Here is a 12,739-nt window from a genome sequence, read left to right as displayed (position 1 = left end):
CCGGAGAAGCATAACAGTTTTCCCGGCACTGTCCCAGGCTCAGACCAGCCAGCGTAGGACGCCTTCTCCAGGTTCCTGCCAAAACAACTTACTTGCTTGTAGGTCCGAACGACCTCCGGGGCCACGGCACGAGCCTCTGCCTGTGCCGTGCACTCCAACGTCTTCTCGTCCAGGGCTCGCTTCCAGCGGAGCACCTCCTCGCCCTGGGCCCGAAGGCCGGTTAGGAGGAGCCTCCCTAGCTCCCCCTCTTTTCTTAATAAGTGAATCAGTGCAGCAGGGGAGATCCTTTCCCCTTGTCAGTTCATGATGTGCAATAAAAGCTTCTGTGTTATCTTTTCTTCAGCTGATACAGCGGTACTCATAACTTAGCCAGCCGTTTTCCTATGAGCTCAAACGCGCCTCTCTCGGACGCCCAGGAGCCACTATTCCACGGTACCTCCTGCAGCAGCTGTAACCCGCAGCCGCTCAAACGCGCCTCTCTCGGACGCCCAGGAGCCGCTATTCCACGGTACCTCCTGCCGGCTGTAATCCCCGCTTTTTCACTTCCCGGCGAACGATCCAAACTGTGTGAATCGCATCACGTCGGGGTCACCATATGTTGCGTTCTCATGCGGGACGGATAAAGCACAACAACCAATATGATTGCAAGCAGAATCGTTTATTAAGTACAATGCATCATATTATATAGACTTCTCCATATTAGCAAACGTCAGACACACCAACATTACATTGCTGCTGATTGGTTCTCTGTCCGATACACACACTTTTCACACGCATGGCCTTTTGCTTATTGGTTTCCCATTTCCCATGCAATTCATCTGATTTATGGACTTGTTTATCACCTTGAAACCGATCCCAGCCAGGCCACCTGGCGTCTGCCTTCTCCGGGCTAGCTTCCTACTTTTTCATAACAACTTTATCTCACCCCCCTGTCCTTGATGTCCGCTGCCGTAACTTTCCACCAAGGCAGCATAGGGATGATGCAATCCCACACACGATCCTTCAATTACTCCTGTTTTGTCAGCGAACAGGTAGCTTCTGAAGCTGTTTGTATGTAGAGCTCTTGTAAAAATCCCCCATCATATGCCCCAGAGCTGCACTGGGAGGAGAACTGTCCTTGCGGACGTCTGTCTTTGTTGGGCTCACGCAATCTGAACTTATTGACTGTGCAGCAAGATAAGATGCATCGTGGTAATAGGAAATAATGGTCTTGGTGTGTGTGTGTGTGTGTATACCAGTGTGAGTGGCTGTTACCGGAACACGCCCAGATTACCCTGTGAAGCGAAGGCTCGGGATCAGGAGTATTCTAACGCAAGCCCGGTAACTAGTGGATCTTTAGGAGATCTGACCCACGGTGGGCTGACTCGGCCTGGCATTGTCCGGCGAGGAAGCTTCCTGGGTCTAGGAGTGTGTGAACCCATCTTCCCTCCCCTCTCCTTTCTGTGTGGGCTACTGACAGTCTGATCATCTCACTGGATGCAATCAGAGTAAGCGGAGCCGTCTCCCAGAGACTAGCCGACGCTCTTTGCTGAAGGGAGGTGTAGGAGAGTCGTGGTCATCTTCGTTAGTCTCTCCTGTGTGAGTGCCCTGTAGGGAGAGATCCTTAGTTTATGTGCCGCTAGCGCGGACAGGGCACCCTCTCTGTGTGTGTAAATGTAAAATGGGTAAGGGACAGTCTAAAAATTCTACCTCACCCCCTAAGGGTACCCCAGCATGTTACATGTACGTACATTATGGTCCTAAAACCTGCAGGTATTTAGAGAATTGGAATCTTTATATCTAAACAGTGCCCATTAGAAGGTATCTTCAATCTAGATAAGATCATATATCTCAGAGGAGCTTTTAATCACAAAGAAAAGCCTCTGACACAGTGTGAGCAATTTGTCTAGGAATGGGTTAATTTGAAACTCGGCTAACCCCAGAGATAAAGAGAAAGTTGCTCTGCGTACAAGGTCAAGAATCAGCACAGACTATGTAAGTACAAAGAAAAACTGTTTTCAGCCCCAGCTGGTTGTGGAAAATAGAGACAGAGGCAAACCAAAGGCAATATAAGTTACAGAACTGAGATTGCATTTGCAAAGCTTAACGGTTCAGTGAGATCCAACAGTTTTTGCAACCCCGAAGCCGGACAGGCAGCTGACCTGAACTGGAATCTCTGAAAGAGACACCGCAGGAGACTCCAGGGTGTAAAAGAACAGCCATCCCAAGAGCAGAAGCATGTTGGAAATTTGGACAAGCTGTATACAGGATAATCTCCCGTCCACCTATTTCCCTTCTCTGAACATTATACACAGACGTGGCCAGTCTGGATATGTGTAAGTATTAAAGTGGCTTAAGGCTTGGGGCATTCATGTTCTTCCTGAGTGATGTGGGAGCGTTCCCAACACTCTCCATTGTTGTTTTATTATTTTTAATGAAGCTTTAAAATTTGGTTATATGGTGTGCTTTCTCTATCCACCCCCCCCCCACCGTCCTGCAGTGTCAGTTTGATCACCTGACATGAGGAATTGATTGGTAACAGAAATTTGTCACAGTTTGGTGAGCAATCGAGAATGGGGGAGCCCTGCAGAATTTACACCATCTATCTGTTATACCCTTGTTATTTTATGTTTGCTTTGTTTGGTACTGTTGGTGTTATATGTTGAGGATTGCATGCTTAAAGGTGAGCCTACTCTCAGCTGCAGTGAGTCTGAGAACTGGAAAGGGGTTTAGCATTCCTCTCTCCACCCTGGTTGACCAGCAAGGGTGTCAAGTGGATCTACCCCCAGTCGCAGCAGGACTGGGCAATAGAGTAGTTGGAGAAAAGGGACGAGATGTGTACTTTATAACTAGAATTGAGCAATTAAGAGCATAGATCATGAACCAGGCGGCAACTCAAACCTGCGCCAGGGCAAGTTGCAGGCCTTGAGACAGGATTTCCAGTTAGAAAAGGAAGCCCTGGCTAAGCAAGTACCAGTCCTTCAGGGACTTGTTAAGATTTAACCATTTGTGCTCAGCATATGTCGTAACAGCAGTGTGTTTGCTACAAGAGGAAATTGAATAGTTCAATGCCAGTGGGCCATGTGTTTTGCCCAGGTGGCAAGCCTCACAGGGGAGGACTTGAGTAGTTTTGTGAGTAGAAATGTTATACAGAAAGGACCAGAAGGGTGGGGGCTAGTTAAGAAGCCAACCCTCCTAGTTAAAACTGGTAGTGGAGCACATTGGTGCCTATGCAAGGAACGGTTCAGCTAGAAAAGAAGGATTGTGCCCAGGCGGACAGGTAACACACGGAGAGATTGGAAAACAGGTTGGAAACTTTTGAGGGTCTAGTGGAAGAAAGGAGTAAATAGGTATAAACATGGTGATTTCAAATACTCAGAAGAATATTTGGAATGGTGATCTGAGTTAATCAGTGGCTGTTGGAAAACAAGCGAGTGATTTAAGGCACAGTGAAATTTAACTCTGTAGTTGCTGGAGGGAACAGCAGTTGAACTTTGTAAACGTACTAAAGTAAAAAGTTCTTGGTGTCTTTGAAATGTTTGTAAATAAATTCAGGCAAAGAAATTATTAGAATGCAATCATTTGGCTATGAACAATTTTGTTAAATTAGCTGAACAATGTATACAGTGCTATGTAATTAAAATTGTATTAGGCTCTAAGAGCACTGTGAGTGATGATGTTTTCTTTCAGTGTTTACAAGCAGGAGTTACAAGTAAAAAGCAAGCCAGAAAGCATCTGTATTAATGCAAATTATCTAACTAATAAGGTAGGACCCACTAAAAAGAAGGGGTTGCCTATAAAACACATACAAGAAAATATGGGGTAATTCCCCTGTTTGCCTGAAATCAATAAAGGTATTTGTGTATTTTAAGTAATAATTGACTGCCCAGAAGGGGCAGACCTCTGTTTTTGTCTTTCAGATAATCAAAGAAAATTAATGCCAGCTGAATAGCATTCAACATACCATGCATTTACTAATGGAGTAAAGAATTAAGTTTTGTGTTCTATGTTCTGTCTTGTGGTGTTTGTCTCGTGGCCAGAATTGTTGTGTTTAATATTTTCATGGGATGGTCTGGTTTAAAATCAAGTGAAAGGGTTGGATTGAAATGCAGATACTTGTTTTGTTCAACTTAGAATACAAAGTGTTTGGATACATCAGGAAAAATGTGATATACTAAAGTCTAGTACATTTCCTTAAGAGAAAGAGAAACTTTATTGGCCAAATCTGTTAATTGAAAGTTTTTAAATTGATTGTTTAATTGAAGTTATTAAAATTTGCATATTAACAGTCTTTGGAAGCAAGGACATGAAGAGTTAACCCACTCCCCATATTGTGCATGGGATCCTTCTGGCTACCTCAGACTTCTAGCCAGCGGGCTGGGAATGGTGGGAAGCTATTGGACTATAGTTTGTATTGAATGAACTCAAAGTGGGTGTGCTTGTCCTGACTTGTTGTTCCAAAGCTCTGTAATAAGGTTAATTTAGTAAAAGGGTATATGTGGCATACATTAAATAATAAGACTAATGTACTGTATAACGGCAATGTGTACGTGTTCATTGTTAACAAAAGGTGTATGAGTAAAATGAAAATGTTTCCTTTGTAGGTTAAAAGAAGCCAAAAAGGGGAAAAGGAAAAAGAACAAGTTAACTAAGAAAAAATAGTTAACATACTCAGTTTCAAGATAAGACACTGACTCTGTTCAAGGACACTGCTCACAGCTAAGACTTGGCTAACAACCAAGAAAAAGGGGGGGGGGCTTGAATATACCCAAGCAGATGTAAAATCTGCAAAGACACTAATGCAATGTGTTAGGTTTCTTTTCTCACAGGTAAAGAAGCACTATCCGAAGACCCCAGCAGCCCCGCTACTCCTTGGAACCAGAAGACCGGATCAATGTAAAAGACCACCAGCGAAAGACTGCTTTGGCTCCATGCTGGAAAGGCCCTTATTGAGTCCTGCTGACTACCGACACCGCTGTGAAGTGCCAAAGACTGACTGCCTGGACCCAGGATTCTCACTGCAAAAAGACCCCTCCACCTCAGAAGAATTCTCCTACTGATGATTAGCCTATTCCTTTTTCTAGTTTTACTGTGCCTTCTGGACAGCAGGGAAAAAGGACAAGGTGACGTGCTGGTTGAACCTCTCCCTTGTCCACTGACAAATTTACTGTGCCTTTGAATTTTTCTAAAAGAAGCAAAACCATTACAGGGTGGTGTATTCGTAATCCCCCCCCCCTGTAGAATGCTGAACTACAACTGTTTCGGGAAAGGAGAAGAAACACTCATTTCACTGACATTGCCAAAGTCCAGGAATTCCTGACTAGAAAGGACATTGAGAACTGACCCTGGTGAAGAAACCCAAGGAATTATACACTGGCAGGAAGAAACTTGTGGGACCCATGTTTGGGAATGTGGTATTAATTGGATTTTGGGGTTTATTCTACAGGCTGCGCCCTGTGTTTTGGATAAATCCTTCAGTATGTATTGCCCTCCCTAATTGGATTTTAAATGACATTGCCCTTATCCAGTTTTCAAATCACTTCTGCATACCCAGATTGCTCACAAGGGGCTGCCATTAGATTAGCACAACAAAGAGCCTGGGTTATTTCCTCTGGAAAAAGAGGAAATTGGGCAGATCCCTGTGGGCTGGGACCAACAGTGTAACAGCCATTTAGAATATTCTTAAAGGCCAAGAACATGATAAGAAATTGGGCCAACCAGAAAGGGCCACTAGCCTTATTTTTAAAGCTCAGCTATCTTAAGTACAGGCTGGAGTTGGTGAGTTACATGTCATTTTCACCATTAGTTCTATGGCCCAGAAGTTACTGACAGAGATGGTATTAAATATCACTGAGGCTGGGAAGGCATTGCCGTGGGATCTAGTATGTTTAGAAATTCAGGATTTCCTGAATGACCAGCTGATGGCCATTCGGAGTAATCTTGAGCACCAGACTTGACCCACTGCCCTTACAGACATATCAGGAGTACCATCTGATCTGTGGTCATGACGACATACTTGGACACTTTCTGGGTGGAAGTGTGTACATTTACAGTGCTCCTTCCAAGCATTTGGACCGGTTAGGGTGGGTGTGGGCTCCCACATACCGAATCCTGCTGGGTCCATGGGAAGGATGCATGTGGAACTGAATACCCCCTCATTAATAACCCCAGATCCCTAGAGCTTAATTGTTTTTTGGCCTTAAAGTTTGAGAAGACTCAGCGAAAAAGTTTGTTGAGTATTCTCAAAGGGGGGAGTTGTTGGTGTCACTAGGCATAAATCTAGGTAACTCGGGAGGATGGCTTTGGGCCTATATGACCCAAAGTACCTTTATGTAAAGTGCTTTTGTTAGCCTTACTAAACTTTTGTAACCTCTTGTGTTATGTGCTAATTACTGGCAGCTGCAAGACTGCTTGGCACTAGATGTAGCCAATACTAAATAAGATAGGCGGAAAGCAGATGCTGTAATTAAAGTTATATGCATGAGAACGTAGCCCCCATGGTGGGAAAGTACAGATAACTGTTCACAGAAGAGTTGCTAACGAGCTAAAGTGGTTTTTGCCAAGTATGATTTAACCTGCTTAAGTGTAATGGCTACTTGCATGATGTATTTGCTATAGAAAATAGACGGGAGGGGGAAGAAGGGGGGGGTAAGGGGGAGGAGGAATGGAAATGCTTAGCTGAAATTATGTATAAAGAGAGAGAGCTGTTTGTATCTGTGTGCAGGATTTGAGATTGCTATGTCTCCCTTGCACCTTATTTGGGCTCAAATAAACCTTTGTTTGCTTCTCCACCTTGGTGTGTTTATTGGAAGCGAAGCACACCGGGCAACGAACCACTGTTGCTGTCGCCTCGGGCCTTTGTGCTGGCAACAGCCCCATCCCCCCCGCCCCACTCCGTCCCTTCCCCTGAGCTACAGCCCGGTAGACGGCAGGAGGGAACAGGCGCATCCTGCACTCACTGAGTGGTGGGAAGTGGAACGACCTGGCCCCAGCCTGCTCTGCTCCACCAGCTCCCAGCCACGCCACTGGTGAGTGCTGGGGGGTGTTTCCCCCCCAACCCCCAAGTTCCAAGGCTGGGAGCAGAGTGCAGCAGGCTGGGGCCGGATCACTCCACTTCCCGCCGCCCCGTGAGTGTGGGGTCAGGCCTGCCCTGCAATTACCGGGCGGCGGGAAGTGGAGTGACCTGGCCCCAGCCTGCTCCGCTCTGCCAGCTCGGGCTGAGGGACGGGGGTGCTGTGTAGGGCACCAAAATGTCTAGGGACAACCCTGAATAGATCATTTTCCCACAGGGGCCGATGGCTGTTAGAATAGAGATATTCAGGCTGCCTGTACAGGCCTAGACTTTAAGAACTTAGGTGTATTTTTATCACTTAGCTAGTGACAGGGGTATAACACAAAGACCCAAAATCCCAGTCTGCCTGTGTCTGGGACTTCTCTCCCTCGGAGAGTCTGAGCCTTGTTCGTAGGCGAAGGCCTTTGGCTAAGCAGCAGGGGCAGCCATAAGCTGGGAAGCGAACGGTCCCATCCTCACCTCCCAAACCCGTCACACTGAACTAAGGTGGGGCTGGGCTGTTGGGAAGACGATTCTGTCCCGATAGTGCCCATCACCAGCAGATAACGAAACAGAGCATCCGGTCTGGCAAGAAATCCCTTCTCAATGGTTGTGGTTGTGAAACCCTCATTTCTGTAGGGTTTATCTTTCTGGCCCCCACTTTTCTATTGTCAATCTGTCTGGTTCTCTAATTGTTTCTGGCTGCTGCCGAGTTAATTTTGCTGAGTATAAGTTAATTAGGGGAGTGGGATGTAATTGGTTAGAGAATTCTGTTGCAATAGGTTAGAATTGGTTAGTTACCTTTCAGTACAATGAATGGTTAAGGTCTAGCTGAGAAAATTACCGGTGATGAGCTGCCAAAATATTAACAACCGGTTTCCTCCTCCTCATCTCATGAGGGGGTCGTGCCCCCCCGGGGGGTCATGCCCCGTCCAACCCATGTTTTTTGACACCCCCCTGGGACCACTGACCCATCCCCCCCGTTTCCTGTCCCCTGACTGCCCTTTGCAGCCCCATCCAACCCCTCCTCTCATTCTTGATGGCCCCCCAGGACCCTTGCCCCATCCAACCACCCCTTCTCTCTGTCCCTGAGTGCCCCCACCACCTCATCCAACCCCTGCTCCTTCCTGATTGCCCCCCGGGATCCTTGCCCCCAGGAAGGCAATCTGATGGTTAGTTTGAAAATCCGGATTCTTGGGTCCTATTCCCAACTCTTCCACTGACTGGCTGTGTGACCTAAGACCAGTCAATTCTCCTTTCTCAGCCTTAGCTTCTTCCTCTTTCAAGTAGGGATAATAATGATCCGCTCCTACCTACCTCACGGTGGGTGGAGGATGGGGATCCATTGGAGAGTGTCACTAGGAGTATCTGAGGGATAGTGATCAGCTGTTCACCCTCCCGCCCCGCCCCATCATTTGTCCTAACAGCCAGTAAAGAGTGGTGGGGCCAGGGCCCTCTAACCCCCCTGTTCCAGCACCCCTGACACAGAGCTGAGCAGGCAGCAGTGTGTGTGTGTGTGTGTGTGTGTGAGACAGAGAGTGCTGTGCTGAGCTGAGCCAGTGAGAGAAGGGGGGCTGATGTCGGGGCTGTCCCCTGCCTCAGGACTGGTTGCTTCCAGCAGCTGTCTGAACTTAGAGACAGTGTGCGACACACTCACTCTTCCGCAACGCACACACTGTCTCTCCCTCCCACACGCACAGTCTCTCCCCCCCACACACATTGCAGTTGAAAAGCAGCTGGCAATCTAGTAGGATGCCCATGGAACAATGGGAGAGAAACCTGCATCATGTGATGCTGTACCAGCCCGTGAGGCATTGCAAACCCTTCCCAAAGCACCCTGCAGCCAGCTGCACAGTGGGATAGCTACCCACAGTGCACTGCTCTCTGTGGCAATCCAAGAGATGCTAGCATGGATGAGCTCTGGTGACACAGGGGCAGAGGGTAGACACGCAACAGCTGTTCAATTAAAACACTTTAACTAAAGCCAGGTTATTCTTTCATGTAGAAATAGCTTAAGAGTAAGACAAGACCCAGCTTCATTGAAGCTAAAGAACCACAACTTCCTCCATAGTTGGCAGGATTTGAACCTAAACAGGGAGGTTATTTCCCACCTATTCATAAATAATGAAGTTGCTCTAAGCGGAGGGGAGAGAGCTGTCCTGTCTGTGTAGTTAACCCATCTCCCCGAGAGGTGGTAGCTATGTCAGTGGGGGAAGCTATGTTGGTGGGTGTGCAAGCTGTGGTGTCTACATGTGAATATAAAGTTTAATCAAACCCCATTTTTAAAACCCCTGTGGTCTGGGAATAGAAAAGGAGCTCTCTGAGGCAGAGCCCGTCCTTCAAAATCCTTAAGATCACTGACTTGCCTATGCAAATGTCATGGGGGTAGAGCTCAGTGGTAGAGTGTTTGACTGCAGATCAAGTGATCCTTGGTTCAAATACAAGTCCTCTCTTACAAACCCGTTGCTTCAGTAAAAATAATTCCATGTTCAGGAGCTCCACTAAATGGGGATCCCTGAAATGAATGGACACACACAATGTTTTCCTGTGCAAATGCATAAAAACCTAGCAAACATGTCCCCCAGCTGAAATCAGGTCCAATCCTCTAAGTGTCTAGGTTTGGTTTCATCAACTGAACAAAGGCACATGAAGACACATTTGCAGGTCCTTGGCCTCCATGGGCTACAATGTGCAGAAGAACAAGAACCACATCCACTTGGGAGGCATGGACTAGTCTGTATTACATTTGGTAAGTAAGTTGCCATTGGGAATGAAAACTCTACTGGGGGTGGACAGGAGCCTGTTACAAAACTAAAATAACCAGGATTTACCAAACTCCCTGTTACACATTCAATCCTCTCTTTGTGCACACGGCATCAATTGAGGCTCTAATAAATGGCAGCCTTCCTTTAACACAGATCGTTGTTCCTTGTGACTTTCAGATGCATTCGAATGGCAGCTGTTTACAGGTCATGTGCTGCTAGTTCATGAGCAGCAGCAGAGTCTCTGTACGTTTACCAACCGTAGAGCTGGGTGTGTCTGCATCCAAGTAACTGCAGAGTCAGTGTAGTCCCAGACAGTTAATTGCACAGTCTCACTTTCTGGTCTCGTTGATCATTTGGGTAGATACAGCAACGGTTTGGTGGGTTTTGGTTTTTTTCCCCTTCGTTTTCTCCTAAGGAATGTGTGATCTTGAGCATGTTAGTTTAAGTTCCCTGTGGGTCAGGAAAATTCCATCTCCTTGAAATACCTGGGGAAGTGACCTGCTTGTATAACCTAGAATAAAGGAGCTTTTAAAGAAGAGACTGCTTTACAAATATGCTGGGATAAAAACCGTAAATTTCACAGCCAGACACCAGGCCAGGATCAATGGATGGGGCCAGGATCAATTAATTACAGAAGAAACAAACTCTTGGGAAGTAGCTGTAATTTATCCCCAAACCTTTCCTTGTTCTCATATGCTATCACGGATTCTCTTCTAGAGGGCAGAGTTAAGGTTATCTGGCCATGTACCCTCACTCTGTATTCCCTGTTTTTCCAGAGTTTGAGTTTTACTGAACTCGATGTTCTGGAAGGTAAGAGATATTCACAGTTAAAGTTAACTCTCTGTTTACAAAGGTTTTGTTAGTGACAAATAATGAGACTAATGCCTCACTGCGGTAATTCCACTGACTTCATTGTGCTCTTTCCCCATTTCTAGTTCCAAAAAAAATAAGCAAATTAAAACAACCTTGAGAACTAAAATACTGTGAGAAAGTGGAAATTTTAGTAGGTCAAATAATTCCGTTTCTTCTGTGTCTTGTGTGTGTGTAAATGGCACAACACGTTAATTTATAAGCACATCTTTCTTAACTTCTTTAAATATTCTGTAGTACATTGACTAGATCAAGTGGGTTGTTCAATGCAGTGAGGTTTTCATGCATTGCCCAAAACATATTTTTTCATGTTATGTAAATGATCACAACTCATTGAACACAAAATTGTGTATTTCATGCTGTGAACTGTGTCAGTGGCTCAAATTAATAGGTTTGTTTTTCTTCTCTCTCTCCATGAAAAAAGGAAGAAACCGTGAAAATACCCATGGGAGAGAGGGGGTTTCTGACAGTCGGGGTAGTAATGACGATATTTATGAAACGGGGAGAGGCCAAAGTAGGGCCTTAGCTGGAGCAAAGCGGGAGGGTTTTTTGTGCAGTTTCATTTCAGTCAGCCTCAAATCCTGTAGTCCCTACTTCCACACTCCCCCAACAAAGCCACCTGTGACTCCTGAGACAGCCCCACTGCAAAAACTGCAGAGCCCCCAGCACTCCCTCTCCTAGCTGGATCCCCTGGCAGCCAGAGCTCCCTGCAGAACTGCCGTGGTTGCTCTCCTGGGTCTCTGGTCAAGGACGGCTACCGGTTTCTCCTGAGAGTGCAGCTGAGAAATGACTCACCCTTCTCTAGATTCTTGCCTGTGGGCTGTGAGAAGCAGGATGGGGCCTGTATGATAAAGTCCATGTAACATTCCCCTCTCATCCCAGCCCTGGTATGTCACCAGTAGCTGCTGTCCCTGGGTAGCAGCCAAGGATGTTTCCCACCATTCAGGAGACCCCAGCCTGAGACTAAAGTCAGCTTCAGGCTTCTCCTCTCTCCCTTCTTGGAATCGAGTTCATGTTTTTGCCAAGAGTTAAAGCAGCCCGAACCCCCAGAGTCTGGATCAATGTCACAAGTTCCCAGTGTCTCCGTGGAAGAGAATTTGTTAAATCCCAGATGAGTGGGGTTATATCAGATCTCAGTCTGAGTCCTTTGCTCTTAATCCTGAGGATATTGTCCCAGCATGGGGCCATTTCCCGCCTCTCTTTCCTAGGGAAGCACAATTTTCCTTGCACAGACACAGGAACAGCAAGATCTTTCTCTGTCCCTTGTGCAAAGCAGGGGGCCAAATTCCATGGAAACAATGGACAAGCAGGGGGCCCTGGGCACATCCAGCCCTGGCCGTGAGATGTTCCCTCCCCTCTTTCTTTATGCCCCTGTTGTTATTTCATGGATTGTCTGGGATAGGGAAAAGCTGAGTTCACTCCAGGTGGAGGGGGAAAGAACCCTGAAAATCTCAGGCCCCAACCCCTGCTACCAGGATCACTGAGGTGCTGGGAATCTGCATGGGAAAGGGACGGTGTGAATTGTCAAGGTGCGGAATGAATAACAATCTACAACTAGATCCACCTCATTAACCACTGACACAGGCTAATCCTGCTGCAGATAGAAGGGAAACTGGGAGCGATTCTTTGCTGTTCAGCCATGGAAACAGTGACCCAATTGCACCGCAGTGAATGTGCTGGGGAAAGCTGGACTTCACAGGCAGGTGGAAAGAGCAGATCCTAGAAACACCTGGAGCTCCCCACAGCACTTCTGCCTCCAGGGTCAGGTGTTGAGAGAGTCACAGTGCCCCCCCCCCGACACATTACCTTCCAGCAGGAGGTGGCAGCACCCCCCACCCAATGCAGGGGAGAGGGCTGAGTGTATCTCTGCACCCTGAGTCCAGGGCACCCACTCTCTTTGCCCCACACATCGAATCTGGCCCTGCTACAAAGTGACCCCTAAGAACCAGCAACCTCCAGGACAGCAGGTTTGGCCTCAGAGCAGGGAATGTGTCCCCCATGCTGCTGTTAGGCCACTAGGCGCTCTGGAAACAGGAGGACTCTGAGTGTAATCTATAACACATACGGCCCATCT

This window comes from Mauremys mutica, unplaced genomic scaffold (assembly GCF_020497125.1).
Source record: "Mauremys mutica isolate MM-2020 ecotype Southern unplaced genomic scaffold, ASM2049712v1 Super-Scaffold_100125, whole genome shotgun sequence".
In the NCBI taxonomy this organism is placed as follows: Eukaryota; Metazoa; Chordata; order Testudines; family Geoemydidae; genus Mauremys; species Mauremys mutica.
Note: the sequence above shows the minus strand (reverse complement) of the source record.